This window comes from Nannospalax galili, unplaced genomic scaffold (assembly GCF_000622305.1).
Source record: "Nannospalax galili isolate Female #2095 unplaced genomic scaffold, S.galili_v1.0 scaffold568, whole genome shotgun sequence".
In the NCBI taxonomy this organism is placed as follows: domain Eukaryota; kingdom Metazoa; phylum Chordata; class Mammalia; order Rodentia; family Spalacidae; genus Nannospalax; species Nannospalax galili.
The window spans coordinates 2,695,527-2,712,512 of record NW_008359441.1 but is presented as its reverse complement, the minus strand read 5'-3'; the positions used below and the strand labels follow the sequence as shown (position 1 = coordinate 2,712,512).

General features: G+C 45.4%; 1 protein-coding gene across 7 annotated transcripts in view; it reads left to right on the top strand.

Moving 5' to 3' along the window:
• Positions 1 to 1,345: 1,345 nt before the first annotated feature.
• Positions 1,346 to 16,986, top strand: part of Zfp1 (ZFP1 zinc finger protein) — a 52,539-nt gene continuing 36,898 nt past the window's right edge. For 3 of the 7 annotated variants that reach the window (XM_029558607.1, XM_029558605.1, XM_029558604.1), the window contains exons 1-2: positions 1,356 to 1,497; positions 14,511 to 14,589. The gene's annotated coding sequence lies outside the window, so the exon portion shown is untranslated. Of the gene's footprint in view, positions 1,498 to 14,510; positions 14,590 to 16,986 lie in introns of all 7 variants that reach the window. The other 4 variants (XM_029558610.1, XM_029558608.1, XM_029558609.1 and 1 more) reach the window with 2 other exon arrangements.

Sequence of the window (16,986 nt, the reverse complement as noted above, 5' to 3'; positions counted from 1 at the left end):
TAACACTCATACATACAAAATAAAAATAATAAAATATTAAAAAACTAAAAAATAAAGTGTTGCTTATGAAGTGGCCATTTAAAAGACTTTAATATAAACAGATACTTAAGTGAGCCTTGACTTTGCTAAAATAGTTTCCTTAGTCAAAAGTCTAACAAAATTTACAGAAAACAAACATTGTTAGTAACTGAAAGTTCTCAGATGTATTTTTTAAATTTTTTAATTTTTAAAATTTTTTTGGTCTTTTGAAACAGAATCTCCCTGTAGCCCCAGCTGGCCTGGAACTCACTATGTAGACCAGGCTGGCCTCGAACTTGCAAAGATCCGCCTGCCTCTGCCTCTCAAGTGCTGGGTTTCATCCCTATGCCTAATCTTAACAGATGGCCTTTTCATCCTCAATTCTAGACTACCTCATTAATCCAAGGTCAACAGTCCTTCCAGTCTCCACAGTGTGCAGTGGAGATGGGGCACCATCTTAAAGCACTTAATATGTTAATTCTCAAGCATACATTCATTCATTCACTCTTTTTGGGTGGAGTACCAAATTGAAGTTGACTAGGGCACAGGATCAATTGCAAAGGTCACAAGACACAAGATTTTCCTGGGGTTAACAGTTGTTAGTCCAGAAAGGTGATTGTTATATGATTGTCTTTAAAAGTGAGATTATGAAGCCAAGCGTGGTGGTGCACGCTGTTAATCCCAGCACTCGAGAGGCAGAGGCAGGTGGATCTCCGTGAGTTCAAGGCCAGCCTGGTCTACATAGTGAGTTCCAGGCCAGCTGGGGCTACAGGGAGACCCTGTCTCAATAAGACCAAAAAAAAAAAAAAAAAAAAGTGAGATTATGGGTGACACTTGCTTTACTATGCATATTTTCTAATTCAAATCGGTTTAAATAGATTACTCGAGTAATTTTTAAAAGCTAGGTATTTATTTTTTTGTATTTTTGAGTCAAGGTTTCACTGTGTAGCCCTGGTCTTGAACTCACAGAGATTCCCCCTGCCTCTGCCTCCCAAGTGCTGGGATTTTGAAAGGCCACCATGCCTGGCTAAAAGCTCAGAGGTATCTTGGGAAGAGCTCAACTCACTTTTTTTTTTGAGACAGGGTCTCCCTGTAGCTTCAGGGGCCTGCAACACGCTATATAGACCAGGCTGGCCCGGATCTTATAGAGATCCACCTGCTTCTGCCTGAACCACCACGCCTGGCTTCAATTCACTTTATAAATATGTAGTAGACTTTCTATGGCGTCCCTAACAGCACGGCCCGGAGGCTTATGGGAATTGTAGTCCGGAGGCCCGCATGGCTCACTCCAAGGACGCTGGGAACGCCAAGAAGCTCTTCAGTTTGCGCATGTGCAGTCCGGCGAGCGCGTCCGCAGCCGCCCTTCCCCCCCACCGGTAGTGGCGAGTGGGTGAGTGGGCCCCCTTCTCTGCGACTCTGCCGCCCCGCCCCGTGACGCGGCCTGGCCCGGAGCCGCGAGTGGAGGCTGCACCCCTCCAGGTACAAGGGGCGCTAACCCGCAGTCTGTGCGGCGTGAGGCGGGCGGGGACGGATGGGGTCCGCGCCGGGGTGAGGCGCCCTAACGTCTGAGCCTCTGGGGCAGCGCGACCCTCACCGCAGGGTGCGGCCCGGCGTCCTCCTCCGAGCCGGGCCCCGTGGGCTGCACCCGGACAGGTGTGCGGGAACGGCGGAGGAGAGGGCGGCTGCCAGGGCCCGCTCGCCTCCTTTTGTGAGACTTGCGCCTCCGAGGGCCGTCTAGGGGTTCAGGCCGCGCGGGAGCGAGTTCCGAAGTCGGGCGCGCGCGGGGCGGGGGCGTGGCCACCGATGCAGGGGCGGGGCCAGCAGTGTAGGCCCCGCCCCCGCTCTCTCTCTGAAGACCCTGGCCTGGCTGGGTGGAGCCAGCTGGGATATCCTGGTGGCCCAAAGGATGCGCACTGGATTTCCAGTTATAGAGTCCGGGAATTTCCCATCTACCCCGTCATTTCCGGCCTGAGTTTCAGCATCAGTGGAAGGTCTCAGCAGGGGGAACTGAGTCACCTAGGGGAGCTGAAGTGTCTTCCTACGTTTGCCTTTTGAATCTCTCATGGTTGAATTTACTGCTTTTATCTCTTTTTGAGATAGAGTCTCCCTGTAGCCCCCGCTGGCCTGGAACTCACTATGTACACCAGGCTATCCTTGAACTCACAGAGATCCTCCTGCCTCTGCCTCCAGAGTGCTGGGATTAAAGGCGTACTACAGCTGGGCTTTTTGTTTTGTTTTGTTTCTTATGGTAGTCAGAATCTTTTACAATTTTAGATTGTAGTTCCGTGGTAGAACGCATGACCAGCATGCTTGAGGCTCTGGGTATTTCGATTCTCAGAACCAGAAAAAAGAAAACATTTTTTTTCACCATGGTTCTTGTATCTTAGAATTAATTCTGCTTTTTAGCTGTTGATACTTTTTATTGTGACCACATTAATGGTTAAATTAGGGGGTGCCATTAAGTCATCTCAGAGGAGCTTAATTTCAGTCTTGTTGTAGGTGCTGTCCCAATGCAGAGGGGAGAAACTGGAATCATTTTTCTCATTTCTTTTAGTTCTAAGATGGCCCTCTCTCAGTAGCTCAGGTTGGCCTAGAGCTTGCCATGTAGTTCAGACTAGCCTTGAACTTGATCAACTTGAACCTTAACCTCCTGAGTGCTGGCTTCATCTGTTTTCTTTCTTTTTTAAAAGAAACTATTGTTTTTATTTATGTGTATGAGTTTAATGCCACTGACATACATGTTGGTTCCATAACTTACCTATTGGGAATAATGCTGCAGAGAACATTAATGTGTAAGTATGTCTGTGATCTGGGAGTCCTGTGGGTAAAAACTCAGGAATGATATAGCTCTCCTGTTTTTTGAGAAACCTCCTATGACTTCAGAATGGCTGGAGTACTGTGTATTCCCCAGCAGTATAGAATGGTTCCTTTTTGCCCACATGCTTGCCAGCATTTCTTGTTTTCCTAATGACTGACATTCCCATTGGGTTAAAATAGAATCTCAATGTAGTTTCATTTTGTATCTCTCTCATAGGGTGAGGTAGAATATTTTTAATTCCCCATTTATATTTAATGTTTTTAAGAAGTATCTTTTTTTAAAAAATACTGATTGAAGCATTTCATACAATGTATTTTGATCATATTCAGGACACCCCCCCATTCTCCACAGCTTACCACCCCCTCTCCCTCACTTCATCTCCTCTATTAGCAATTGAAAAACCATCCATCTTAGAAAATACATCAAAACTGGGTGGAAAAGTGTTCACACCTCACTAGAATGTCAGTAATCTGCAGTTCTTACAGGTTAGCCAAAGGCCCCTCCCTTTCCTTTGTACTTGGTTTGGGGTTAGAATACACCCAGGTTTCTTGGAATGGAATTTTCTATCTTTTTTTTTTTTTGTACAAAGACGTTATTGAGAATTTCATACCTACACATAAAGTGTTTTGATCAAATCCATGCCCACTCCCTCCCCTCCAATATCCCTGCCCCTCTGAAGAGGTAACCCTAAAATCTTTTAAGGGTTAGTTACAAGCTCCCAAATACTTGTGACAATTTTTGGCCTTGGAACAGAGTATGTTGCTAACAGATCCAAGGACATTTTGACTTTTAGCCAAGAAACTGGCTACATGTCTTTTTACCCTAAATGCATAGCAAGTTCCTACCTCCTGTTCTTATCACGCCATCCTCTGAAGGTGTTACCCAAATTGCCAATAGAGAATAGGGACACCGACAACTCTGGCTTCTTCCGTGCTGAACAGGGACACAGGGTACCCTGGAGTACCCCTTCAGTGGGTCTACCTAAAAGACTCCCAAATTACATAACTTTTGTCTCTAAGGGGAGAAGAAAGTCCTTGAATCATGAATGGGAGATGTGAAGGAGAAGTAAAGGCAGGAGTACTTAGCATTATAAGTTCTAGACAGGGAACTAGAAAAAAGTCAGAGTGGGGCAGTTTTTAAATTTTCATGAGAGTGCATTGGAGTTTCTTGACAAGGGCTTCCAAAAGCATCCCTCTATTGGGTTCTTCCTCATTTTTCTTTGTCTTCCAAGGCTGGACTAGTTGGCTGGAAAGAGTGGCTGGATATTCAGGTGAGGGTCCAGTGACCCTGCTTGGCACTCCTTTAATGAATGAGTACAATAGTCAACAAGCCCAGTTGTGAGTATGTTTAGCAATCAGGCTCGACTGAAGTCATGATGATGGTAGTTGTTTCATGCAGAAGGGACTGCTGTATATCATCATCTTATTAAAAGGACCTGAAATTTAAACGGATTTGGTGCTAGGAGCCACATATGAGGGAGAACATACCTCATATGTTTATTTTCCGAGTCTGTTACTTCACTTAGTATAACAGTTTCTAGATCCATCCATTTACCTGCAAATTTCATTATTTCATCTTTCTTTACTGCTGAATAGAATGCCATTGTGTAAATATGCCACATTTTTGTTAACCACTCGTCAGTTGAGGAACACTTGGGTTGCTTCCATCTCTTACCTATTGTGAAAAGAGCAGCAACAAACATGGTTGTACAAGTGTCTCTACAGTAGGATGAGTCCTTTGGGTATATGCCAAGGAGTGGTATAATCGGGTCATATGGTAGGTTCAATTTTAGTTTTTTAAGACTTCACACTGTTTTCCATAGAGGTTCCACGAGTTTGCAATCCCACCAGCAGTGAATGAGTGTTCCCCTTTATCCACATCCTCACCAGGATTTGGTATCATTTGTTCTCTTGATCCTAGCCAGTCTGATTGGGGTAAGGTGATACCTTAGGGTGGTTTTAATTTGCATTTCCCTAATTACTATCGATGTTGAACACTTTTTGAGTTGTTTCTTAGCCATCTTTATTTCTTCCTTTGAGAACTCTGTTTAGATCTTTAGCTCATCTTTTAATTGGGTCATTTGGTTTCTTGATTCTTTGTTTTTTGAGTTCTTTATAGCATCATCTTCTGAAAGGACCAGGAATTAATGAGGTCCCACTTGCTGACCTTAATTCCTGAGCAACTTCTGTCTGATTTAGAAAATCCTATCCAGCCAGGTGTGGTGGCGCAAGCCTTTAATCCCAGCACTCCGGAGGCAGAGACAGGCGGCTCTCTGTGAGTTCAAGGCCAGCCTGGTCTACATAGTTCCACGACACCTGGGGCTACAGGGAGACCCTGTCTCAAAAAGACCAAAAAAAAAAAAAAAAATCCTTTCCTGCACCTATATCCTGTAAGTTACTGCCAGTATATTGTTCTAATAGTTGCAGGGTTTCCAGTTTCACATTGAGGTCTTTGAGTCATTTGGAGTTGACTTTTGTGTAAGGCGAAAGGCAAGGATCTAGTTTCATTCTTCTATAGGTGGAGATCCAGTTTTGCCAGCACCATTTGTTGAAGATGCTGTCTTTCCTCCATTGTGTGTTCTTGGCACCTTTGTCAAATATCAGGTAGCTGAAATTCTCTTGGCACCTTTGCCAAATATCAGGTGGCTGGAATTGTGTGTACTCGGGTTTGAATCTTCAGTGGTGTTCCATTGATCTATGTGTCTATTTTTGTGCCAGTACTATGCTGTTTTTAAGACTATAGCTCTGTAGTGTACTTTGAGATCTGGTATAGTAATCCCCCCAGCGTTGCTCTTTGTACTCACGGTTGCTTTGGCTATCTGGGGTCTTTTGTGCTTCCATATGAATTTAAGGATTTTTTTTTAATTCTGTGAAGTATGTCATGGGGGTTTTGAGTAGGATTGCATTGAATCTATATATTGCTTTTGATAGGATGGTCATTTTAACAATATTAATTCTTTCAACCCATGAACATGGGAAGTCCTTCCATCTCCTGATCCTGGTGTCTTCCTCAATCTCTTTCTTTAACAATTTAAAATTTTCACTGTAGAGATCTTTGAAGTCTTTCATCAGATTTATTCCAAGATATTTTAATTTTTTGTAGCAATTGTGAATGGGAATATTTCCCTGTATTCTTTCTCCAATTGCTTATTTTTGGTATATAGAAAGGTGACTGATTTTTGTAGATTGATTTTATAACTTGCCACTATACTGAAAGTGTTGATCAGTTCTAGGAGTTTTCTGGTAGAATTTTTGGGATCTCTTAGGTATAGGATCATATTATCTGCAAAAAGGGATCGTTTGACCTCTTCTTTTCCAATTAGTACTCCTTTAATTTCCTCCTCCTGTCTTATTGCTCTAGCAAGAGTTTCAAGCACTGTGTTGGAAAGGAGTGGAGATAGTGGACATCCTTAACCTGTTTGTTTCCTGATTTCAATGGGAATGCTTCCAGTTTTTCTCCATTTAGAATGATGTTGGCTGTGGGTTTATTGTATATGGCTCTCATTACCTTGAGGTATGTTACCTCCGATGCAATTCCCTGTAGGACTTTGACCCTAAATGCATGTTGAATTTTGTCAGAGTCCCTCTCTACATGTTATTGAGATGACGGTGTGGTTCTTGTCGTGTCCATTCGTATGATTTATGGTGTTTGTTGACTGGTGTTTATGGAACCCTCCCTGCCTCTCTTGAATGAATGCAATTTGATCATGGCGGATGATCTTTCTGATGTGTGGTTGTATGTGGCTTGGGAGAATTTTGATGACAATTTCTGCATCAACGTTGAATAAAAATATGGGTCTAGAATTATTTTTCCTCATTGTATCCGTACGAGGTTTTGATATTAGGGTGATGCTGGCTTCGTAGAAGGACTCTGGATGTTCTCCATCCGTTTCTGCCTTTTTGAATAAATTAAATAGTACTGGGTATAGAATTTTGCTCTCAATATATCTTGTCCTCGGCTGTTTTTTTTTTATTTTATTTATCAAGATGGGAGTGTCTGTATTACTGTTTCAATTTCTTCATGTGTTCCGGGTTCTTTTAACTGTTGATCTCTTCTTGATTTAACTTTGGAGGTTCCCATGATTTCAGATAGCCATCCATTTCTTTTCGACTTTCAGATTTAGTAGCATATAGGTTTTTAAAATACTCCCTTAGTAGCTGGGCGTGGTGGCGCATGCCTTTAATCCCAGCACTTGGGAGGCAGAGGCAGGTGGGTCTCTGTGAGTTCAAGGCCAGCCTGGTCTACATAGTGAGTTCCAGGACAGCTGGGCCTACAGGGAAACCCTGTTTCAAAAAAGACTAAAAAAAGCCGAATTTGCCAGGTGTGGTGGTGCATGCCTGTACTCCCAGCACTCAGGAGGCAGAGGCAGGGGAATCTCTGTGAGTTCAAGGCCAGCCTGATCTACTTAGTGAGTTCCAGGCCAGGTGGGGCTACAGAGAGATGGTTTAAAAAACACCTCCCCCCCCTCAAAAAAAAAGCAAAATTTAGTCTTTTGGGTTATTTTTCCTTCCTGTTTTTTATTTTTTGAGACAGGATTTTGCTGTGTAGCCTTGGCTGCCTTGAAATTCAATATGTAGACCAGACTGGCCTTGAATTTGTAGCAATCCTCCTGCCTCTTGCCTCCTGAACCCTGGGCTCTTTCCAATTTTTTAATGTAGGCACTTAGAGCTATAAACTTCCTTCTTAGGACTGCTTTTAATGTGTCCCAGAGGTTGCATTGTGTTGTATTGTCCTTTTTGTTGAATTCCAGGAATTCTTTTATTTCTTTCTTAATTTCTCCTTTGACCCACTCATTGTTTAAGAATGTGTTGTTCAATCACCATGAGTTTGTGTAGTGATGAGGGCTTCATCCAGTGTTGATTTTGAGCCTGATTTGTGGTCCGATAGAATGCATGGAATTCTTTTACTATTTTTGTATTTGTTGAGGTTTGTTTTGTTGGCCCAGTATGTGGTCAGTTTTTGAAAAAGTTCCATGAGGTGCTGAGTAAAAAGTGTATTCTTTGGTGTTTGGGTGGAATAATCTAAAGATGTCTGTTAGGTCCATTTGATGTATGGTATCATTTAATTCAGATGTCTCTGTTTCTTCTTTGTCCAGTTGACCTGTCTAATGGAGACAGTGGGGTATTGAAGTCCCCTACTATTACTGAGTTGGGGTTAATCTGTGTCTTAAAGTCCTATAGTGTTGTTTTTATGAATTTGGGTGCACCAGAATTTGGTGCATATATGTTAAGGATTGTAATAACTTCTTGGTTTACTGTGGACGCCATTGCCTGGTCTAACTTGTCCTGGAAGTCCCCCGCCAGATGATTGGTTTGAACAATAGCCACAGTCACTGTGCTCCCGGTGCCTACTGAGAGGATGAGTCCCAGACCCACTACCAGGGGAATGAAGATTTCTCTCCGCTATCGGGCGTGGAGGAGGAGAGCAGCCTCTTCCTCCACCAACAAGTACACCTGGGGGTGATGATTACTGGAACACAAAAAGCAGGCTGAGAGGAATTAATGCAGGTCAAAATGTCTCCCCCACACCAGAGAAAAAGGGGAAGGCTGACGCACATAGTTCCAGAAAGAGTCACATTAGCGAAGCACTTGTAATGGGCAGGAACGGCTGCACCAGAAATGCAAAGTGGCTAGTCAGGTGATTGTTCAAACAGGGGAACGCCCGCCAAACAGGTGTCAGAGGAGCTATTTCCTGGGGTCTTAGAGAGGGTGGCATTAACTGGTGCTGCAGTTGGCAAGGGTCTACTGCTAGACGCACGAAGAAAGCAATTAGAGGCATTGGGGTGGTTGGTGAAGGGTAAAAAGTCCACCACATATTTTATATATTCCAGGACATGGTTGATTTTATCTGCTCCTCCATTTGCTTTCCCTGTACAATAATGTTATGATGGGTCAGTACAGGCTGAGCTGCTGGCACAAGCTGGCGGGAAATATGGAAGTCAGCGGTGGGGCAACTGGTGAATCCCCCTGGGTAGAATTTTCCTACTACCCCAGTACACTAGCACTCATCCCAGGGATCTGCAACATATATTCAGGAATAAGGATGGTCATTTTCCAGTAGGTATACAGACCTCTCCTTCCCTGTAACCCCTATTTGTCCCCTGATTAGGTCTGTCTCTAGCTTACAGGAGAAGTAGCAGCACCCTCTGTAGAGGGCACTGTCTCTTAAGCATGATAAGTCTGTCTGCCGATAAGGAAAGCAGACATTCGTCATTTTTGAGGCTACTGGCATTGGGGTACACTATGATGTCTAGGGGTTCTTGGCAGCCCACTAGGGGGCAGTCAGCCATGCCAATAACCTGGTTTCTCCCTTGGTACGTTTCCCTGACAGAATCTCCAAAGCATAGTGTTGGGAAGGTTAAGGTGAGTGTTGCCATAGGACAATATAGAAGCCATTAAGAACAATAAAATCTTAGCTTCAGAGGGTTGTCCATGTCCTTGTGGACTTTCCATGTTTTGGGATCCAGTGCAGCAATCAGCAGAGGGTGAAAGTCATCTGGGTGTGGGTTTGCTAGCCAGACGTGGGTGTGATGAATCCAGGCAGTAACTCTGTCTACTTTCACTGCAGTCGGGGTAGTCAAGAGCACCACGTATGGTCCTTTCCAGTGAGGTTCTAGAGTCTTGTGTCAGTGTCTATGGATGTAGACCTAATCGCTAGGCCAGTAGTTGTGTGGGGTAGGAGGAGGAACAGTCTCATAAATAGCTTTCAGATGGGGCCACATGTCCTTGTGGGCGTGTACCACAGCCTCAAGAGAATCAAGCAATTGACTGTTATCAAACAGCAATTAATTCAGCTTTTAAAGTGGGGAGGATGGAAGGGGGGGGTCTTCCAAACATGATTTCAAATGGAGTTAAACCTAACAGAGTGAGTTTTGCACCCTATATAGAGCAAAGGGAAGGAGAGCCACCCAGTCCCCGCCAGTCTCCATGGTTAATTTATTAAGGGTCTCTTTTAGTGTTCTATTCATCCTCTCTACCTGTCCAGAGCTTTGGGGCCTGTATGTACAAAGTTAGTAAGGGACTCTTAGTGTTCTATTCGTCCTCTCTACCTGTCCAGAACTCTGGGGCCGGTAGGCACAATGTAGTTTCCATTTTGCCCCCAATACGTTCACTAACTCTTGTGTTACCTGCGAGGTGAATGCTGGTCTGTTGTCTGAGCTCAGTGGGGTACGCTTCAGTCCATCCTGAAAAAGTATCTACCAGAACTAAAAGATATTTATAACCATATTTGCCCGGTTTTATCTCTGTAAAGTCCATTTCCCAGTGGGCTCCAGGCTTGGAGCCTCTCAACCGGGTCCCCTGTTCTTTGGCAAGGTTCTCAGCATTCGTCAGCCTACAGCTAAGACATTTGGAGGCAATTGAATTGATATATGATTGGAGGTTCAGAACCTTGAGATGGGTGTTTCTTAGGAGGTCTTCTGTCTTTCGAGTGCCCAGGTGGGTGGTCCGGTGGATGTGATTGAGAAGATCTTTGGCTAGGTTACTTGGCAGGATAATACCGCATGCCACTAGGCATCAATCTTTTGGGTCATGGGAAGTTTGTGTATCAGCTTCAGTTCTTCCTGAGAATAATCAGGTTGGTCTGGTAGCACGGGTGGCCCTGGGTCCGGCAGATGGGTAGCCAGAACTGAGGTTGTTTTCAGGGCCATCTCCTGGGCAACCTGGTCTGCCTCTGGTTTCCTCGGGCTATAGGCATATCTGTCTTTTGGTGCCTGGGGCAATGGATGATAGCCAGTTTCTTAGGTAGCCATAGGGCAGCCAGTAAGTCTAGGATTTCTTGTTTATTTTTAATAGTCTTTTCCTCAGCTGTGAGCAGCCCCCTCTCCTGGTAGATGGCTCCATGTACGTGGGTTGTGGCAAAAGTATACCAGCTATCCATATACACATTTAATTTTTTTGTCCTTGCCCAATTTAAGAGCCTCGGTCAAGGCTATCAGCTCAGCCCTCTGGGCTGAAGTTCCTGCAGGTAGAGCCGCCACCCAGACAGTTTCAGTTTCTGTTACTACTGCTTCCCCCTGCATACCTCTGTCCATTTTGCACAAAACTGCTGCCATCAGTGAACCAAGTGGCTTCTGCATCAGGAAGTAGCTGATCGGTCAGGTCTTTTCTGAGCCTGTGCACTTGGCTCAGGATTCCTGCGCAATCGTGCAAGGGCATGTCCAGGTCCAGATCGGCAGCAGGGTGGCTGGATTGAGGGCTGTGCTTGGGAGAAAATGATTCCTCGGGGGGTTAAGGAGTAAGCTTTGATAGTGAGTCATCCGGGCATTGCTCAACCAGTGGTTGGGTGGCTGCTCGAGAACTCCCTGGATGGCATGAGGGGTTGTGGTACATAATTCTTGTCCTCAGATTAACTTGTCTGCATCCTTGACTAGAAGGGCCATGGCTGCTATAATTCACAAATATGGCGGCCACCCAGCGGCAACTGCGTCCAGTTTTTTTGACAGATATGCCACTGGCCTATTCCAGGGCCCCAGAGTCTGAGTTAGGACTCTTTTGGCCACTCCCTTCTTTTCATCGATGAAAAGATGCAAAGGCTTAGTAACATCCAGAAATCCTAGGGCTGGGGCGGCTAGGAGGGCCTGTTTGATCTTACTGAAGGCCTCTTTCTGGACCTCCATCCTAATGAAGGGCTCGCTTTCCCATGTGACTTGATAGAGGGGCCTTGCCAGTTCAGCGAATCCTGGGATCCATAAGCGACAGAATCCTACTGACCCCAGGAACTCCCTCACTGCCCTCCGGGAATGAGGGGTGGGTATTTTCAGCACTGTTTCTTTCCTGGCATCTGTAAGCCATCTTTATCCTTCTTTTAATATGTATCTCAAATAGGTGACCTCTCTCCAGCATATTTGGCCTTTCTTGGCGGATGCCCAATATTCCAGTCTACCTAGGGTTGCCAAGAGGTCTCTAGTTCCCTGCTGACACTGTGAGGTGTCAGCAGCAGCTATCAAGATGTCATCCACGTATTGTAATAGGGTGAGCTGGGGGTGTTCCAGCTGGTACTCACTGAGGTCTTCATGGAGAGCCTCATCAAACAGAGTGGGTGAATTTTTGAATCCCTGCGGCAGGTGGGTCCAAGTCAGCTGCCCATTGAAGCCGATCTCCTGGTCTTACCATTTGAAAACAAAGAAGGGCTGGCTCTCTTTGGCCAGAGGCAGGCTAAAGAAGGCATCTTTCAAGTCTAACACCGTGTACCAGTTTCTGGAAGGTGGCAAGGAACTCAGGAGAGTGTAAGGATTAGGTACTGTTGGATGAACATCCATAACTCACTTGTTTACCTCTCTCAAGTCCTGGACTGGCTGATAGTCAGTTGAATTTGGCTTTTTTACTGGCAGGAGGGGGGTGTTCCAATTTGATCGGCAAGGCACCAAGACGCCTTGATCCCTCAGGCATTGGATATGAGGCGTGATCCCCAGCCTGGCCTCCTGGGACATCGGGTACTGTTTAACTCTGGCCAGTAGGATTCCAGGCTTAAGCTCTATCCAGATGGGGGCCTGGTGGGTAGCCAGCCCCATGCCCCCTGTCTCAGCCCAGGCTGTGGGGAACTCCTTTAGCCAGGTGGAAACCTCCTCTGGTATAGAGGCCAGTTTTTGATGTCATCTAAACTTATCTTCCAGTTGTAGGGTGAGTACCTGGATCAGGTGGCCTTCTTGGTCAGTCATTTGGGCCCCACTAGGGGTGAAATGAATGTGGGCTCCAATTTTGGTGAGCAGGTCTCTGCCCAGGAGTGGGACATCCGGCCCTTGCCCAGGTCCGCTTTTCTTTGTGTGGTCCATGAGTATTGGTTCATGCCAGTAGCCCCCCGTACCCAGGACTTTTTATGTGATAGGTTTCCTTGGAGCTCAGTTAATACCAAGTATTGGGCACCCATGTCTACATGGAAGCTCACGGGCATTCCCTCAACTTTGAGGGTTACCCTAGGTTCAGGGAGGGGATCCGAACCCTAAACCCCCTAGTCACTCATTTCTCCGAGCTCGAGGATTTGCACTCCTTCTCGGGCCCTGCCTCACCCAGCAGGTTTTTCTGGGCAATCTTTCATCCAGTGGCCCATCTTTTTGCAATAGGCACATTGGTTCCTCTGTAACCTTGGTCGCCCTTCCCGGGGTTTCCTACCTGAGTCCGCAGAGAGGTAGCACAGTTGGCATTCCTGCTCATCAGGCGACTTTGTAGTCGAGGCCAGAAGGATCTTAGTGAAGTCTTGGGTCTGCTTGGTGCTAGCAGCGGCTATGGCTCGAGCCTGTTTTTCTTCCAGGCTTTCTCTGTGGTTATAGACCCCCTCTGCCACTGCCAAAAGCTCCGGCAGAGTCTTATCTGCCAGCCTATCTAGTTTTTGTAACTTGCGCCTAATGTCAGGTGCTGACTGGTTGACAAAGGCCAATATGACTGCTTTCTTGTTTTCTGGTGCCTCTTGATTCATGGCTGTATAAGTGCAGAACACCTCAAGGATCCTCTCTAAAAAGGTTGCCAGGGATTCTGTCTTTTCTTGCTGCACATCACTAATCTTAGCCAAATTAGTTGGGTGCCTTGTGGTGGCCCGGAGACCCCCCTATTAGAGTCTTGCAGTAGACCTGGAGCCTCTCCTTACCTTCTGCTACATTGAAGTCCCAGTTTGATCAGACTAATGGGAAGGCTTCATCGATCAGCGCCTGGTTGGTGGTGGGATTCCCATCCACCCTGGGGACCAGCTTCCGGGCCTCAGCTTGCATCCGGTCCCTATCCTCAGTGGTAAAGAGAACCTGCTGGTAAATAGCTGCTGGATGGTCCCAAGTGGGCTGATGGGTGAAAAGAACAGACTCTAACAGATAACAAGGCCCTTTGGTTTCTCAGAGAATTTCGCTGTTTGCAATTTCCAATTGTAAAGGTCACTGGTGGCGAATGGCCAATATTGCATTTGTTGGTACCCTGCCTCATTAAGGGGGTCCCACTGCCCTTAAGGGAAGGACAGTGGGGTCTACTGCTGCTTGCGGCTGTCCTCTCTGGACCCTCCTCCGAGTATGGGGGGGTCTCATCCCTAGGGGCTTGGGCTGCCTCAGCCTCTCCTGGGGGCTCTAAACACCCTGGTTGTGCTGGCGGTCTGGACAGATATGGGGGAGGCTCACACAGAAGTTCTTCCTCCGTTCTGTGCTGGAGGACAGGATAAAGTGGGGTGGACACTTTAGTTTTACTTTTTTGCCATTTGTCCTCGTGCAGGGCGAGGATGGCTGTCTTTGAAATTTGTGGTGGTAAAAATGGTTTGAGCCATTCGGGGGGCGGGCTCCTCAACCAGGGCCTGCCAGGTTGGGGTGTCCTGGCTGCCTGAAAATAATATTTTTAACCTTGAAAATAGTGGGGAGGTCAAACATTCCTCCTTCCAGCCATCCAGCGTCAGTGGTTGGCCATTCAGTCCTGCAAAGGACAAAGAGTCTGCCCTTTTTGACTTCCAGTTCTTGTTCTCTAGCCTTCTTTTTGAAATCAGAAAAATGATCCTGGAAAAGACTCAAAGGTGTTACTTGACTTTGTCCCATGTCTGTAACTAGGTAAGTCACAAATAACACGGACAACACAGAGACACACTGACAAAACAATACTTCTCGGCGCCTTAAACAAGAACTGAAAGTGGGATGTCGGCCTCTCACCATTCTGCGGGCACAACCCACCTTTCCCTTCTAAAGTTACAAGTGGGATCCAATCCCTTTCAGGTGGGTCCAGGATGTCTCCCAAGTCCCATGGCCTGGGGTCTTCCAGCGCGTCCGCCTAGACCTCCAACAGGCTAACAAGGTAACTGGGCCCAAAACCAAGCACGCGCAACACACACAAGGACAAAGACACTTACTGGCTGGATCAGGCTCAACACTCCGGGGCTCCTGGAGGCGGGGGGGGGCCCTTGGGGATCCCGGACAAGCCCCCAAATGTTGCACCCCAGTCCTGCCACCCCCCAATGACCACCAAGGAGTCCAGAGAGCATGCAAAAGCAAAGAGCCTTTATTTGGGCTTAAGTACGGGCCCTCAGATTTCACCAACTCAGCAGTTCCATACTGAGAGCCCCTATCTAAGGTGGGGTAGGTTTTTATAGGGAAGTTTCATAGAAGCCCGAGCACGCCAAACATCCTTTAAAATGATTGGATGGTCCTATGCCCTGAGTACGGGGAGGATTCTTATTGGTAGGGGCTGTCTTTAGGGCATTGGAATGCGCTGTTATCTGTGGGGCCAGAAGTTCCTATTTTTACCTTATAAGGCTGCTCAGGCTTTTTACCTTATAATGCTCAGGCTTTCTTGATCTATAGCTTTCCAGGATGGGGTGGTAACTGAAGATTACAACATGCCTGGGCATGCCCAGGCTTTCCTGAAACAGCTAGTCAAAATGGAGTTAGTGTCATCTTAAGCCAAGCAGATAACAGAAGCAAAAAGAAGTGGTTAGACAAGTCAGAATCTCACAGTTTCCTATGTGTTGATCCTCCTCTTCGCAGACTGGACACTGGTTTGAGTCCCTCTGATGGGGTCTTCATGACCTTCCTGAACAAGAGGACAGGTGACTCATCACAGTTACAGGACATATCAAGAGATTCCCAAAGGCCCCTGGGACACTGTTGACCTTCCAGGGCAAGGAACAAAACTGTCCCTTAAGCCTTTGTCCAGATTAGTGCAGGCTTTTAAGTATGGTTATTAACCATCCAAGAATGTCAGTTGTACCAGCCTGGTACCTTTAATTACTGTGTAATATATAGATAAGGCTTGAACAAAACCCATAGTTCTCAATAAACATTGACTGGAAGAGATTTACTGTCACAGGTCAACTAGGCACAGCCCAGGAGAGGGACCTTAAAACAAGAATTTCCTAAAGCTGGGCATGGTGGTGCATGCCTTTAATCTCAGCACTCAGAAGGCAGAGGCAGGAGGATCTCTGTGAGTTCAAGGCCAGCCTGGTCTACATAGTGAGTTCCAGGACAGCTGGGGCTACAGGGAGACCCTGTCTCAAAAAGACGAAAACCCAAAAAACAAGAATTTCCTAAGTCTGTCTCAAATGAAGGCTGTTCTGTTACAAACAGAAGCAGTCTTCTTTTAGTTTTCTATATCCTGATTTACAGTTTTCAGAAGGGAGGGAGGTATCATATCACATATTTCCTATAGACAGACAAAGCTTCACCGAAACTGTTTTCTTCTAGATTGCATACATCTGGTTCAAGGAGGTAGCCCTAGGTTTTTTTTTTTTTTTTTTTTTTGAGCCAAATCATTCTTGTTATGGGCAAAAGCAAGTGCCAAATATAACATTTGCATAATACAGAGAAACATAAAAGACGTCTTTTGGTAGCCGTAGGTAACCCAATACTTGTCTGCATCTATTTAATTCAAATCTGTAACCTGTTGTGCAGTACAAGCCAGGAGTGGACTGAAAATTAACAACTCTGTATCTTGATAAACCTGTTCAGACATTTTAATAAGTCTGCTTAAAATAAATTTCATTATCCCTTCTATTCTGGAAATAGCCTGTCATTTTAATTTATATATACATATATACATTTGCACAAAAATATGTCTTTACTACTATAGTCCTTTTTAAATTCAGGAGACCATTTGCAATTAGGGCAGAATTGCATACAGTTGGCTGGGAAGACTGGCTGGATACTCAGGTGAGGGTCCAATGAACTTGCTTATCTCCCTTTTAATGAAGGAATAACAACTGTCAGCAAGCCCAGTTGTGATGATCTTTTATAAACAGGCCCAGCTGAAGTTGTGAAGATGGTAGTTCTTTGACTTAGAAGAGTGAAGAGCAGCAGCATCTTATTATATAAGATAATACAATTAGTTAATATTACCCATATACACATTGTGCTTTAAATTCCCAGGTAGACCTTATAGAAAACACAAAACCATTAAAATCTTTTACTTTGTGTAGTTCAGAGAGTGGTCTATCAAAGAAGGTGTATAAACACAAGGTAAAGAAAAGCAACTGGCACCCAACTTCCAGCATACTCAAGGAAAACTGTGCTCTAATACTGCTCAGACTTTATAAACCCTTTTAGTAATATTTATAAACAAATTTACCAAGCAACTAATATTTTACCTCATTTATAGAGATGAACAATTATCTTAAATATATTATTATACTGTATAAACTTTGAGATGTCCTTATAAGCCTCAAAGCAGGTTTTCAACGACCAAGTCTCCTTTAAAAGT